This window comes from Rhea pennata, chromosome 7 (assembly GCF_028389875.1).
Source record: "Rhea pennata isolate bPtePen1 chromosome 7, bPtePen1.pri, whole genome shotgun sequence".
Lineage (NCBI taxonomy): Eukaryota > Metazoa > Chordata > Aves > Rheiformes > Rheidae > Rhea > Rhea pennata.
Window position 1 is genome coordinate 20640546 of NC_084669.1, and position 16032 is coordinate 20656577.

Below are 16032 nucleotides of genomic sequence, written 5' to 3' on the forward strand. Positions count from 1 at the left end.
GAAAGGGAGGAGAGAGTTACTAGCCAAGTATTTCTCCTGGGAAGAGGAATACATTTTTCCCAAGCAGACCTCTTCAGTAGCAGCTGCCAGTAGCCCCTTGAGTTCTGCCTTCAAGCCCTATTTCTGTGTCTGCTCTTGAACAAGAAGATTTCACAGAGGTGAGGAGAAGTCCTGCTGTGGCGCTGACCCTAGGCCCCCTCAGGGACTATATTTACAGGGTTAGTCATACAAGCTACAAGCAAAAACTTGAAGCTGGCATGCCTCTGCTCTCTACTATTGCCTCTGCCAGTTTTCTGATCAACACCAAGCCAAAAGTACACATTTCTGCAAAGCAGTGTGTAACTTCGGGAACCCCAACCCCAAATATTTCAGAAGCCGTGATAAAAGATTAGCAATAAAACCAGGAATACACAACAGTGCTCTAATAGCTCGGTTACAAAATTATGCTTTACACACTACTACTCCAACTCCCTGCATCAAATTACACTGAAATACCAGGTAGCCAGAAATAACAATCAGCTCAGTCACAGGTTGTCCTCATTAGTGCCAAAATGTAACAGCTGAACCTGAAATTAGGGAAACCTGAACCTGGAAGAAGTGAGCAACATTAAGTGATTTTTGTATTAGGCAACTGTAACTTTAAGCTTTTCCATTTCCATATTTCAGGTAACTTCACAGAATCTGATATAACGTCCGAAGTAACTAACTTTTTAGACATTATTTAACAGTAAGGGAAAACCTATGACTGACAGCAATAAAATGAAGACTATAACTAGCAGAGTATCGAGCTACTGGCATTTGTCTAGACACAGGCAGCGTAACATCACATCCAAACACGTAGAAACCCACAAAAATAATTCCTGTTGTTCAACACTGCTCTAGCCGACCCCTTTCCTAACACGGTTTGGCCAGCTGGCAGAGAGCGACCACCGAAGCTCCAGCAGCGATTTCACATCCCGCTCCCCATGGTGCACAGGCAAGGCCGACATGGCCACTTCACATCACATTTTCCTCAGAAGCACAAAGCACACATTTATGCAAACAAAGTGTCAAATAGCAGCGTTTTATAAAATGGTTTTTAAAAAAATGGTACTACTGGATGGGAGTCAGCAGCACAAACCTCAACTGCTGAATCTGCATCCGCAGTATTTGAGTACGCTCTTTTTAAAAATCAATAGTAAACTGCTACTCACATTTCTAAAGAGAATTCTCATACTGTGAAATATCTCTTTCAAAATATCTAAAATAAGACAATCAATATAATTTCCTTTGCTTCTAAAGCAAATTTATTTGTTTTCCTTAATACCTGACCAAATTCAGTTGAGAACTGAATTCTTTACAGTCAGATCCACAGAGACACCAAATACCTTGCAAAAGCAAGAAATCACAGAAGCAAAAAATAAACAGATTCATAAATGACACCTAAGTTTTGCAGTGACTGCCATTACAAAACAGACACTTTTCTGTCCTTAAAGCTCTGATTGCGAGGGTTTGGGGCAATTCACCTTCCCAATTTGCCTTTCAGTTTTTCTCTACATTCCAAAAGGTTGTCACATAATAACAATCTACGAGGTACGGCGCTTTTGTTAAAAGAAATACTAACATAGAGGCATTCATGAAGAGATAAGGTACTATTTGTTAATGTGAGATGATAAAAGAGATCACTACAAAGCACAAGAAAAGATGCACGGGCCTACAAGTTTCTAGCTCTCCTATACATACTCCCTGAACCTAAAAAAAAAAAAAAAAAAAAAAATCAGATGACTGACCCAGGGCACTTTCAGCCAATTTTATCTCCTTTTCATGGTAGTCCTTAGAGCAGCTGGCCACAGACAAAAACTATACATAGGCTGTTAGTTTTGGCCCTATTTCTATTTCCATGGCAATTAGCTATAATAGATGTTACGGACACCAGGGAATCTAACTCTATAATGTGGGAAGGCATATAAAATAAAAACAAAAATAATCAGAAAACAGAAGATTGACAAGATAACTCAAACTGTCTAGAAATCACTGTCTAGAAATCAGATTATTCATGAAAATATACCCAATAAAATGAGGACAGCTGCTTTGGTCAGAGACCCGTATCCTAAAATGTCATGCAATTCCTATTTAACGACCTGGCTTTTAGAAACATTGCAATTGAAAACAAAGTACTAAATATTCATTCTGGAAAACAGAGGTGAAATCTTAACAAAAGAAATTAACCATCCAGTATGCCTAACAGCTACACAGTTTTCCAGCAGTCAGAAGGAAACAAGAAGTGTAAATTAATGCACAGTATCAGCTACATGAAGAGATGTGAAAATTTCTGCCTGTTTATCTGCCATCCCTTCTCTCATCTCCCTTTCCTCCAACAAAGCATAGAAGTCATCTGGTATGTGGCAGGGGGGATGAAATCTCAGACGTTTTGATCACCTGTGATATTAAGCACTTGGTACTATCCAGATTTCCTGATTTCTGGTATATGTACTTTTTTAAATGAACACCAAGAACCTGTAGAGAGAGCCACTAAGACAAGCATTTAAAACATCCTGGGAACAGGACTAGGAGTTACTTAATTTGAGATTTACCCAAATTTTGAGGCTCACAGTCGATTTTACTAATATTTAAATCAGTCATGGATTCCCAAATCAATGACAAGTAAGATTTCTGACAACCCATATAACCTTCCAGCACTTCTCATACTCAAGTCAGTTCCTGTAACATGACCAGTAAGCAAACACAGCTGCTTGGGAATGCTAGTGTAACCTCCCTCTGCAAAGCCCTTATCTATGCCAATAACACTCATTCAACATACATATCATCACTGACTTATAAATCACTTCTGATTTAGTTGATTACAATGGCACTATAAAACTAGCATTTTGCAGTTAAGTTCTCTGGAATTTTGTGCTTTGGGTCGTGATAGAGGTTTACTGCAATGAAATCTGCACTACAGGTTGCACAGTGAAATGATGCATTTGTAACGGCATACACCACAGATTATTTTCTTTATTAGAAACCATTTTTAAAGACACATCAGCAGAGATTTTTTAAGATAAATATCTCCCTGTTTAAAATAGGTTTTAGATTCACATGTCACTACTACGTGACCCAAAAGGCATATAGCCTGCAATACACAGTATTAAACAGCATGTAAACTGGCATTTGTAACTCGAAAGATTCACACCTTACGTTTCCTCCCAAATGTGTGGCTTGTTTTTTTTGTTTGTTTGTTTGTTTTTGAACAAAATTCTGAACCATTAATGAGCCATTAATTAAATGACTTTAATCATAAAAAAAATAACAAGTGTTATTTTTCTGGAACAGGTGTTATCAAAATGAACTGTGCCATATCTCCAAATACATTATCAGCCAACACTCTGCTGTTCCACATTTTGTAGAAGTGTAGCTCTATAGTTGCTTCAGTGTAACATCAGATGAGGACCCACCACAGATGGTTCCACCATGAATCCTATTATCACAACATACAAAATAACACTTAGACAACTCTCTTGCAGGTCAGTTTTGCCACATAAATCATAAATCAGAATGGCTCCACCAAAGAAAGCTTGTGTAATTCTATAGTTTGGCAAAGAAGCTGTTATGACAACAGATTAAAAGACTATTCTTAGCAAAACTCTCTTTTTCAGAAATAATGAGGCAAGGCTTTTCCAATTCTTTAATCCTTTTTCAAATAAAAGTATACACAAAAGGACAGTAGACAAGGGAAAAAAAACAAGTTAAACATTTTTAGAAAGAAGTAAAATACATAAACACCAAACTAAACTACAAAGGAGAAATCTTACTGCTGACTGTTAAAAATATAATCCTGCTTTCTATAGGTTACCCCCAGTTTTACGGCAATTAATTCTTTGTCACTGACATTTTTTACCATGTTGTTAAAATCTAAAATAAGTGAAAATGCAGGGAAGCAAGACTTCACACTTATGCTGTATTCCTGCCAAATGATTGGAATTACTGTGTTCACAGGACTGTTATTCCATATTGGTTTATATACTTCCCTTTCATGCAGAATTGTATCTCATGGCCCATTCAGCATATTCTGGTATTTGAATAAGCTCAGCAGTAATCTAACTTGAAAATCACGACCAGAGAAGAAACCACTGATCTTGCTACTCTTCTCTTTCAACCAATTACTTAAGTGACCATTACTTTTAGCCATACCACAAAAGTGACAAAAGATTGCCTCAGTATGCCAGTCCTCTGCCTATCCATTGACTACTGGCAAAGCAGGAACACAGTTTAAACAGGAAAGTCATCAGCAACCTAAACCAGTCTAGAAGTAAAATCCCATTTCAGAATTACTATGGTGGTAGAAGGCTTGATTTTTAAGCTGCCTCTTACAGTGGAAGTTGAAATACATAGCAGCTAAATATTTCAGCAGATCTAAAGGTTATCTGATCCTTTTAAAGGACACAGATAAACAAAAAATACCCAGTGACCTACAACACTCATTAAGTAGCAATAATAAAGAGGACAATAACTACAGAAAAGTACTACAGGAAATGGAGATAGTATAACAACTAATTCCTAGTATAACAACCAGGAAAAAAAAAGCTTTTAGATTTTTTTTGAAATTACATTTATGAAGAACCAAATCAATAGTTCCAACAAAAAGAAAAAATCTTAAAACATTTTAACTTGAAATCCCAGTTACAAAAGCTTAGTATCCAGTTATGAATGCTAATTTCACTAATTCATGCATTTATCTTTTAAATACAAGCAGATTAATGTGCTACAACATCCTGTCTAAAGTATTAACTGAAGCATTTAATGCCAAATAAGAGCTTTACAATGGAACAAAAAAACTTCAAAACATATTACAACCTCAGCACTGACAACTCCTTCCCAGACACCTTCTGTAATGTAGTACAGTACTTTGCACAATAATTTACTGGGTGGGGGTTAGCTGGTTGGTTAGTAGGTTGGTTACATTTCAAAATAAAGGCTTTGCTCTGTAGGTAGTTTATAAGATACCGTATCAATCTAGGGAATTCACTGCTAATGGCAATAAAGTCCATTCTGTTGTCCAGTCCCTCTTTTTCCCATTAGACTTCAGAAGTGTCCGATAGCCTGCTCTATCAAAAAAAAACTCCTACGAGAAAACTCCTAGGAGAAGTTTGAGAATTCTTATTCTTGAAACAAGAACAAAAGACCTTAGAAACACTGCTATGCATAGTATGCTGGTGCTAGTAACTATGCACACTAAGAGTTGTGATAAGAAAACATCTGAGAAAAATAGAAAGATTTTGAGTAAGAGGGAGAGAATAAAGGAACTCCAGTCAGACCTAGTTCTGCCTTAGTTTACATCATCACTGGAATACTGCATATTAACATTTGTGAAACCTTTGTACATCCAGCGTAAGACTCTCAGAAACTCAGCCAACCTTTTCTTCCCCACACCTAGGCATGTAAGTGGCACAAGAATCTTGTCACCCTTAAATTTAAAAACAAAAAGCACTACTATTGTTTAACAACGAGCTCTGCATTGCAGTAGCCCTTGCACACCCACGTCATTCACTGTTGGAAGGTCTGAAATAACAAATATTGTTCATCAAAAGAACCACTATGAAACAGAATGATCTGTCACCTTATGTTATCTGAATATGCCATTTTTCAGGCAATAAATAGCACATAAACGTAGCTCGTACACTTCTAATAAAGCTTTTTAAGGATATTGAGTTACTACCCTTCCAGTGCTGAATGTGGTTAGTCAGTCGTATTTCTCACCTTCCAAAATGCTTGCACAATTAGCGGTTATGACCTAATTTACGCTGATGAGAGTGTCAATCAAGGCATTCACTTTTTTGCTGTTTCTGTAGTAAAATATAAGACTATGATTAGTGCTAAAAACAATGTGTATATTTTTAAGCCTGACAGCCTACAAGTAAACATAACAACTGTTAACTATGCTCTGATGTAAACTAAGGCACTAGAGTTATTAAATAATACAACCAGGGCTTAAAATGATATGCCATCCCAACACTGGATTTCCTAAAGGACTCTACCTTACAGTCATACAGCAGTAGTTGTATTTATACATTTAACTACCTACTGATTCAAACCTCATGACTGCTGCTTTCACACACAAAACCACCACTCTAAATTGCAATTGCTCACCTTCTTGTCCTAAAATCTCAGATTAGCTTTACTCAGTGGTCAAATGCATAAGAATTAACTGGTAAACAGATCTGTAGGATGTGGAGTCTTCTCCAGGCAGCACAAGCAGAAGGGACAACGGCACTAGAGGATTTATAGACTTGCCAACCCCCCTCTGCACTCATGATCTGCTGTCATGATCCACTGGCTATTAGGACTGATTTGCTCCACGATGCCATTTCCTGGGGTAACCCTACCTGCGGCTAAGCGTATGAAACCTTCATCCAGCCAGCACACGTTCAAAGCCTCGCAGCAGCCACTGCTGCCAACGTGCTCCTCTGCTGCAGAGCAGGAGACCTGGACAAACTTCATCTGGTTACCCCCAGCCTGTTACTTCAGGCAGTTCCCTTAGAGCTCAGTTTTTATGTTCATCACAGTGAACACGTGATAGGTACCATAACCTTCTTTTGTCCTTTATCCTAGCGTGCAAATACTGTCTGGTCTAGTCAGCTGGAAAGCTGAATGCAAGGCAGAAAAATGCCAATACTGCCTCTAGCAAATTTGAAAGAGGATGCTTATCATGTCTCATGGCTTTTTTTTTTTTTTTTATTTCATAGTTCCTGATGCAATCACAGACAGCCAAGTTTATCTACCTCACAGTACCTCTGTTTTGCCAGCTTTCCTGAAATACTTTAAATTTTATTTTCAAAAAGCCCCAAACAGTAAAATCATAACCTGGCTCAAAAGCAACCTCTGGACACAATCTACCTGCTCAGAACAGGTGAAGCTTCAAGTTTATATTTAATATCAGATTGCTCAGGGCCTTGTCCACTTGAAAGTCTCCAAGGACACAGATTCCATGAACTCTCTGGGCCCCTGATCTGGTATGTTCCTACTCCCACAGGGGAATTTTTCTTGTTTACTATCCAACCAGAATTTCCCTTAATATGGCTCGTGGCTATTGACTTTTATCTCTACTATGCACCTCAGAGGAATCGTCCCTGTTAAAGGTGGTTAAAGTTAGCAATTAGAGTCCCCCTTAGCTTTCTCCTCCCTAGGCTGCAAAGCCGGTCCCCTCTGCGGTTCCTCCAGCCCCCTCAGCAGCTGGGGTGTGGACTCTCCTCTCCGGCAGAGAGGAGTGCGTACGTGTGGTCTGCTAGACCCCACTGCAGCTGGAGCCGCACAGCTGCCCCACAGATGGGAACAGCTGCTGCCCTGAACCCGCAGGCCTGACTCTTTCTAAGGCAGCCCAGGATGTGCTCGGCCTTCAGCGCAGCAGAGGCACAACGCTGACTCCCGCTCGGCTGGTTGCCCACCAGCAGCCCCACGTCCGCTCCTGCGGCTCCTCCCCAGTCAGCTGCGCCCTGCAGGAAGCGCCTTGACAGCAAAAGGATCATTTTCATCCTGTGCATCTAATGATAGATCGCCCACACACACAACGCTGGACATCTCCACAGCTTCGAGACCACACTAAGAAATATGAGACTTAATGTTTGCTTTTAATCTTTGCACCGCGCAGAAAAACCAGATGGAAGACATTTCAGGTTTTGTTTGAAGACTGAAATACAGGGTAAGTGTTTAAGAATGAATCAACATAGGCTACAGTGACGGGAATATGCATTTTAGCCACGCTTCATTTTTTTTATTATTATTATAAAAGAGTAAATATTGGGTAAAGATTACTGGTATTGGGTATTGTAAATATTTGGTATTGTTTTTCTTGCATGTTTTTAAGCTCTGTAGTAAAACAAGTTTTGTATAATTTTAAAGTAATTAAATAATCTGTTTGGTATTTAAAAATAAACGAAAACTTATAATCCACAATTGTTGTGAATATGCTTTCCAGCAGCACAGTTGATTAATATTTTTCCATCTTGTTTATTTGAAAGTACACTAATAGAAGTATTGTATTTGCTTTGTTTGCAACACAAATGACCATTAAGTTATTTAAAGTTATACCTTTTGCCAGGCACCATTAAAGTATTAGCCAACATCCAACTGAGAAAGATTAATAAGCATCCCGTCTGTTCACATATTAAGCACCATTTATCCAACAGTAAAAGTGACAATACGGGCAAAAAATATGAGGTTTATTTTAGCATTAGCTTACAGGCAATTAATCTGGACTGAAACAGAATTGAACGTATTAGGTTTTTAATCACTTCTCAAGGACAACAGAAGGGGAAAAAATACAGACAGTCTCTTAAGTTAAGAAGGAATGCATTGCTCCCAATTACAAACTATAGAGTTTGGTACACCAAGATTATCTTCTCATCACACAAAGAAAAGTGTAGACCTTAAAAAAATTACAAAATATTTTACAAAACCAAGAACATGAGGTACCAGTACTGTACAAACATAGTTGGCTGGGCAGTTCTCCACTTTGATCTGATTCGATATTAGTAACAGATCTCTTTCTCACAGTTTGATGCTGTCAACGCCAACCTCTTCCTGCGGTGGAGTTCTTGCTCGCAGGTTTTGGAAAAGCTATAGCAGAAGTAAACTGCTATTCATTGATGGCTGTTCTGGAAATAAATGGTAAACTGGAGCATCCTTTAAACTACACAGGAGGGAAAAATCTTTGCAAAAGATTTCCACTCCACAGAAGGAAACTTGATAACCACATACTTGGTGTGTTTACTGAATGCACACATCAAAAGAAAACGTAAGACACATTTTAAAAGAACCTAGCAATTCTAATTGAAACAATGAACCTACTGCAAGACAAAAGCATTCCTATTATTGGCTTGGATTTGGTTTTAAGTGACTAAAGTCTTCAATTTCAAGTAATAATTCCCTAATTTAAGGATATAATCATACATAACTACAGTCATTACTACTTGCTTTCCATTAAATTCAAATCAAACTATTGGAAATGTGCTTCTACCAATCAGTAAGAGAAGTCCCGAATTTCTTGACAATATCAAATTCTTCTAAGATACTATATTTCTTAAAAATAATCCATCATCATTCAGCAAGAAAGCTGCAAACTTTTACCGATAAATGGTACTAATAAAATTCCATTCAATACTTGAAAAATACAAACATCTTGGGAAACTGATCAATGGCCTACACCTGGAGTCCCATATTTTGCAAAGATATAGTTGGGGGGAAGAAAAAGAAAGAGAGAGGAAGGATATTTCAATGTCTGGATCTAAAAATTAACCTATTACTGAGGTATAATAAGCTGAATTTAGAAAAATTTTGAAGAGTGAATGGAAAGTTGTCTCTACCAACAGAAATATCTTACAGATAGTTGCTGTCCTATCGATTTTTCAAGTACCATAAAAGACAAACTGCTATTTGTAATCCTACATGTAGAATACAGTCTTATAGTAAGATATATATGAACCACTGAAATCATAACATTAAGATTCAAGACTGAATTACATAAACACTAAGGTAAGCACAGCCACACTAGGAAAGCACTGCTTCACAAAAGCAGTATTAAAAAATGAAAAAAAAAGAGCCAAAAATAGTTATCAGCACTACAAGGACGCATCTTATGCCTCACTGCTCTGCTTCAGTTCACAAATTTTCATATCGTCTAACTTAAGGGCACTTACTGATACAAAGCATATCCTTTGAAATGACTAATATGGGTAGATCTGGAAAAGGATGTCCATCCAGGGGCAAGTTACTGATTCAGAACTGCTCTAGATCAAGATTCACTACCAAGCAGATACTCAGCTCCAGTTCATTTTGTCTCCACAGCAAATCAAGCACACCTTGTCTGGAACGCTTTTAGAGAAGACACAGTCTATAAACAGATCTTTAAATAAGAACCTCTCCATACAAAAGAGGTTTTCCCACTTGCATTTCTCCAGCCTTCCAGCAACCACTACTTAACCTGCAGTTTCACATGCACATCTTTGATATCAATCCCTACCTAAGCAATCTCCTGATTCCCAACATTGAGCAAATATATATTTGTTCACACACAAAAGAAATTTAATCAGGCTGAAAAATAATGCAAGAGAAAGATTTTTCAGTTGGATCAGTTAGTTCCCCGATTGGTTTTGCCACACAGGACCTGGCAAGAAGGAACAGCAGGAAGATTGCTCAAGCAAGGTAGTCCCTGAACAGGAAACTATGGTATGATGTTATAGAAATATAAACTGGACTACGACTGCTTTGAAAACTCAAAAACTTTATCAGTTATCTGATTATCTTCCAGTGAAGTCACTGTTAAAAAGAATATATGCAAGTAAAAGTGATATTTCTATACTGTCATACAAATACACTATGTAATAGAGCAATACCTGTTTAACCATAGCTCATATTTTCATGATGATAACCAGAAACGGCATTTTTCAAGTCTGAAGAGGAATCTCCAACTCCATTTAAAAAGGTGCATTGGTAAAAAGATCCAAAAGTAGATGTTCAGATTCTTAGTTTGGCAAAGTAAAAATCATTTTGCCAAATCCATGTCCAAACTCGTAGGAATTCCACAGCATGCAAACAGTGTAAGTAGTTTCAATTGGATTTTTAAGGAGCTCTCAAAAACCAAGAGATCTTTCCATGACATAAACAGAGAAGTTTATTTCTGCAGATTTTAGGTTAAGAATTAAATTTTTTTAAAAAAATAGAAACATGTATGCAATAAATTATTATCTCTTATTAAAAATACAGCTATGAGCAAGAACAGTTTAGCCTAATTTGCAAAAATGATACAGCAATGAACATTATACACATGCAGCTTTTTTCATGGGAAAAAAGAAAAAAGAAAGTTTAAGAAACAGCATACCATACTTTTCAGCAGATTCTCAAGAAGGGTATTTGTACTAGTTGTATTAGTCCAGAATACTGGATTAATCCTCAGAAATGAAGACCTGAGCATGTACTTTTTTATGCATCTTTAAACAACAACCACTCACACAATCTGGGTAGTTGGGGAAGACAGGGGGAAGAAGAAAAAAAAAAAGCAAACAGTGAACAAATAAGCACATAGTATTACAATATCAAATACCATCCCATTAATTCATGGTTTAAGAATTAGAACAAGCAACAACCACATCTAATCATTTCAGGTAAGCAATGGGCTGAAAATATATTCCACTGTTATGACTCCAAAACATCTGTATTGCAGGCTCTCAGGCCTACGTTTGTCTGCACCTCTAAAAGCAAGGCTAGCGCTCACGTAAATCGAGCGTCCCTCACTACTCAATGCCCGTAAATAAAACAGAGCTGTAATGTAAGCTTGCAAAACTCTACGCGCACATGCCCCAGGGCAATTTATCCACTAATATTTGTGTAACAGTTGGCTGTTGGATACAGCAGTTTTACCTAAAAGGATTCCCAAAGGACGCTACACCTGCACTCCTACAAAGCCAGCAAAGGCGTAGTTCACTAAATAGAAGTATCTGAGGTTAAAACACAACAAAAATCACCAAGAAAACAACACACACAGAGAAGACAATTCAGCTTCTTCCTACAAAAAATACTCCTAACCAGCAGGACTCAGGACCATATTAGATTATCTTTTTAATGTTTCTGACCAAGAAGTCCCTGTGCAGTATATGGTAATCCCCAGACACTTCCTATGATTAGAGGAGACACTGAGGCTAAAAAGCTTGGGTACTTCTGCACTGGAAGAGACGGTTAAAATTCCTTTGTCAGTTATGACCAAGAGCTTTGTGCAGCAGGCTTTGGGCATCCTCTATGACTCCAGATCAGTTTTCTTCAGTAGATGTTTCCCTTCCCTTCTCCTATCATACTTTTTCCCTATCTGTCCTGAGATCTGTTAGTACCCAATGGTTGACTTCAAATTTGTCTCATTCCTGCCCTGGCAGCAGAGGTTCTGCAGAACCCAGCACTGGGCATTTCTGGGAAACCTACCAGACATCCCCATCACTTAGGGAAGGGGGAAGAGAGCAAGCCTAAAATAGGAACTACAACAAAGAAGGGAACTGCCATGGGACACACCACAGCACTGCGACCTAACTAGCCTGTGCTGCACATTTGAAATCAAGTGGAAAAGAGACAAGATGGCTGCCCCCATAGACTGAGCTCCAACATGGGACTATCTGAAATACAACATACATTTCTTAGGTATTACTAAAAGAACTAGGAGCCCCCCTTCACCATACCCAGGGGAAGCTCAAGTAACTCAGAGAACTCACTTTTGACAAGGAGACTTTAACTAGGGTTGGCCCAGTGTCTCTTCAGGTTGCAGCTGAACAGGCCACAGCCTACCATTTCTAGGTTAAACTGATACACCTGCAAATACACAGGTAAGAAGGTCCATTTCAAATACTGCTGGTTCCCAGGCCTACATTTGTCTGCACCTCTAAAAGCAAGGCTAGCGCTCACGTAAATTGAGAGCCCCTCACTACTGAATGCCCGTAAATAAAACGGAGCTGTAATGTAAGCTTGCAAAACTCTACACGCACATGCCCCAGGGCAATTAATACTTCTCTTCCACAAACAAGTGTGACACCCTTCACGTTTACATCATCAGACAGGCCAAAGCAGGAAGGTTTTCCAGACGGTTTGCAAGACTCCAGCAAGCCTGTTCTGCGCAGCACCAGAATTCAAAAGCGCACCGCACGCCCGCGCCTGCTGCTGTAACCGGGGGGCGAGACCAAGCGGGACCCGCGCCTGCAGCGTATCGGTCACGCTCGGATCAGGCCGGGCTGACCGCGCCGCTCCACAGCGAAGCGCCTAAGGAAAGGGGCTTCCGCAGCGAAGCCCAGGGCCGCCCGCGACACCGGGCACCCGGGACGAAGTCTGCCGGCGCGCCGCTCCCCGCGAACGCGACATCAGCCGGCCGCGGCGGGGGCAGCGGCGCCGGCCGCGCCAAGGTCGCGGGGCCCCGCAGGCCGCCGCGGCGCCGCGCCGAGCCCCGGCCGCTCCCGGCGGCCAACAAAGAGCCGCCCCCCGCCCCGCCGCCATCCCGCTGCCGCCGGCCGCGGCCCCCGGCGCGGGCTGACATGGCGGGGCGCGGTCCTGGCCGCCCCCGCGCAGCGGCAGCGGCGGGGCCGCCACGGGCCGAGCGCCGCCCCGGCCGCGGCCCCGCTCCGAAACGTAAACAAAGCGGCGCGGCCCCGCTCTCCCGCCCGCCGCCGCCTCAGCACGGGCCGGGCCGGGCCGGGCCGGGCCGCGTCGCGCCGCGGGCCGCAGCCCCCCGCCGCCACCGCCGCGCTCACCGCCTCCCGCCGCCGCCGCCTGCCTCCGCCGCTGAGTAATGAGCCGGGCACGGGCCGCGCGCACGCACCGCGCTCCGCCCGCCCGGCGCGGCTGCGGCTGCGGCTGCCCGCCCCCGCCGCCGGCCCCGCCCGCCGCCGCCGGCCCCGCCCGCCGGCCCCGCTCCGCGCCCCGCGGCCTGCGGCGCCCAGGCTGTGCCCTCCCCGGCCCGTCCCCCAGCGCCGGCCTCGGCCGGGCCCCTCCGCGCCCGTCCTGCCGCGGCAGCCCCTGCCCCCGTTAGGCCTCGCTGCCCCCCGGGACTGCCATAAAAAACGGTGCTTTTCAGCTCCCTACCGCCTGCAGCCAGGCGCAGCGCTCTGGCATCACCATCTCCAGCGCTCCCAGGCGCTTTGGCACGGAGGTCTTTGGCTCCCGGCACCTGACGCGAGCTGTCGCTCTTTGGTTTTCCAGTATTTCCTTTGGCGTACCGTTGCTTGCCTGTTGTTTTTTGGTTTTGTTTCTGGGACTGTCACTGCTTAGAGACAGGAGGCCTCCGAGCACCTTGAAGCCATGTCGAGGCGCGTGACGCAAGCCTGTGCGTACTCGCGCGACGCGGGACGTACAGGGCCTTTTAAACAGTACTTAAATAAAATCTTTCAGTTATGGCACAAGAAAAATGGATATTCTGCATTCAACTGATTCGTTCAACATTTGAGTGTCCCATTTTTTGAAGATGCCAGGATTACATGAGGTTGTTGCTGCTAACAGCTTTTATCCTGCTGCACGGCTGTAACAAGCTTAGATTTTTACACCACAGAGGTGGTGCTTCAGAGTATTACAGCTTTGCCCACTCTTGGTGTTAAGAGCTTCACTTCCACAAAGCTGTTAACATACTACTCATATGCCTGTTTTAGTGAGGTCTCTGCACTTACATCCTTAAAATTCTCTTTATTTTAGGCAAGCACATTTTCAATCCATATCTTAGAAGAGGTGCTATTACAGACCCCCGCAGACAGATGTAGGGTGTATCTGCAGACAGATAACAGGTCTGAGCTACTGCTTAGACTCCATCCCAGGAGGGAGACGTCTCTGCATCCCACCAGGCTCAGAAGTGTCTTTCCAAGACAGAGGAAATCAAGTTTCTCCCCCTTCACCTCTGATAATTTCCAGGGGGCAGCCCTGGAGTTGCATTAATTTTTTTTTTTGCTTTCAGGCTTTTTCTTTTTTTCGGGGGGGGGAGTAGAAGTACGTGAGAATACAGTTAGATGTTGCATTCCCTTCCATATTTATTTGTGCCAAAGGCCTGGGTTAGCTGGCAGAAAAGTCTATATGAATCCCTGAAATTCATTGCAAGCAAAAAAAAAATAATCTAGGTAGGTCATATCTATCTTCATCGACAGATGAGACTAGCCCTGCTGATTTTGCCTAAAGCAGATCATGGCACAGTTGCGTGCTTCCTTCTGCTGGCAAGCAGACCTCTCTGGTGGCAACCTCCACGCTGCGTATCTGCTGCCAGATACAAGGGGGTGATACCATGATCAGCACAGTTCTTTGCAGCACAGATATCTGCCTTTAGGGCATTAAGGATCACCTATCTTAATCTTTTGAAGGGAGTTGTTGTTCCTAACCGTGCTATTAGAGGTAACACTGCACTGATATTTGCAAATACAAAATGATGTTTTGCTTAGGCTGTAGGTTTGTCACATATGTTTTTCACTGGACATTCAAATTCTCACTGAGATTTTATAGATTACAAAATTGACACTGTAACAGAGATATATTTATAAGGGAGTTTTTTAAAACCAGCACTCAAAGCCATGTGTGCCATCAGCATCTATTGTTAGCTTGTATACAGAGCTGATAAGCAGCAGACAATAATGATGCAGAAATTACACAAAAAGAGCAAATTAGTGTTGTTGCAAAGCATGATGAAGTAGCAATATATATTTTAATATTATATGTTCCACAGACTCCTAAATATTTAAGGATTTTACAAAGGAAGACAATAAAAGGAAAGTAGGATTCAATATCGTAAATCTACTATTTACCAGTATGTTGATTTAAAAAGATTAAAGATATTACAGATAGGCTGTAAGGTTCCTGTATTCCATGCAAAAATTGTAAGACATTGAAATACACATCTCTAAATAAGGACAGAATTTTCTTGTTTGTGTGAATCATGTATTTTTTAAAACTAAGTCCCTAAATTAAAAAAATACGTATTATTTAGCATCACCATAGTGTAGTTTTTAAAACTGCTTTGCAGAAGTATTTTCTTGCAAGCATAATGGCTATGTGCAAATACTGAGTATGCCTGGGTGGAGCCTCTTTTCTGGATTATCCTGACTGAGATGCATTTTCTCGATCATCCTGACCTGATATTCAAGAAGATGGTGGTCATGAAATTCAGTGGTCATGATATTATATAAAAAATGTAGCTGTGACCTTTTTGAATATTTTCAGAAAGTTCTTAGTAACTACCACATTCTTGGTAGTGAACACTTTTAATGCAATAAGGCTTATAAACTGCAAAGCAAGCATAATTCAAACTGAAATCTTTGGAGTCAAGGCAGTGGATCTGATTATCTGACCCAAATTTTGACATACAAATATCAAAAGTTCAAGACTATAATATAAAATAACAGGCTGAAGGCTATATAATGTAGTCACTTTTGCCCACAAAACTTCCATAGTAAAGAATGATGATTTATTTTTGCACTAAAATGGACTAGGATAATACACAAAGTAACTCAATATGCTTCAGTTGAATGGGGCTATAGTGAAGAGACACGGGGTGGTTCA

The 16032-nt window shown here is 41.3% G+C and overlaps 1 protein-coding gene across 5 annotated transcripts in view; it reads right to left on the reverse strand.

The window, feature by feature from the left end:
• MAPK8 (mitogen-activated protein kinase 8) overlaps positions 1 to 16032 on the reverse strand; it is a 52015-nt gene that overhangs the window by 35472 nt on the left and 511 nt on the right. Inside the window, exon 1 of one of the 5 annotated variants that reach the window (XM_062580783.1) lies at positions 13254 to 13340. The exons of the other annotated variants lie outside the window; for them this stretch is intronic. The gene's annotated coding sequence lies outside the window, so the exon portion shown is untranslated. Of the gene's footprint in view, positions 1 to 13253; positions 13341 to 16032 lie in introns of those variants that run through there. 5 annotated transcript variants of the gene reach the window in all.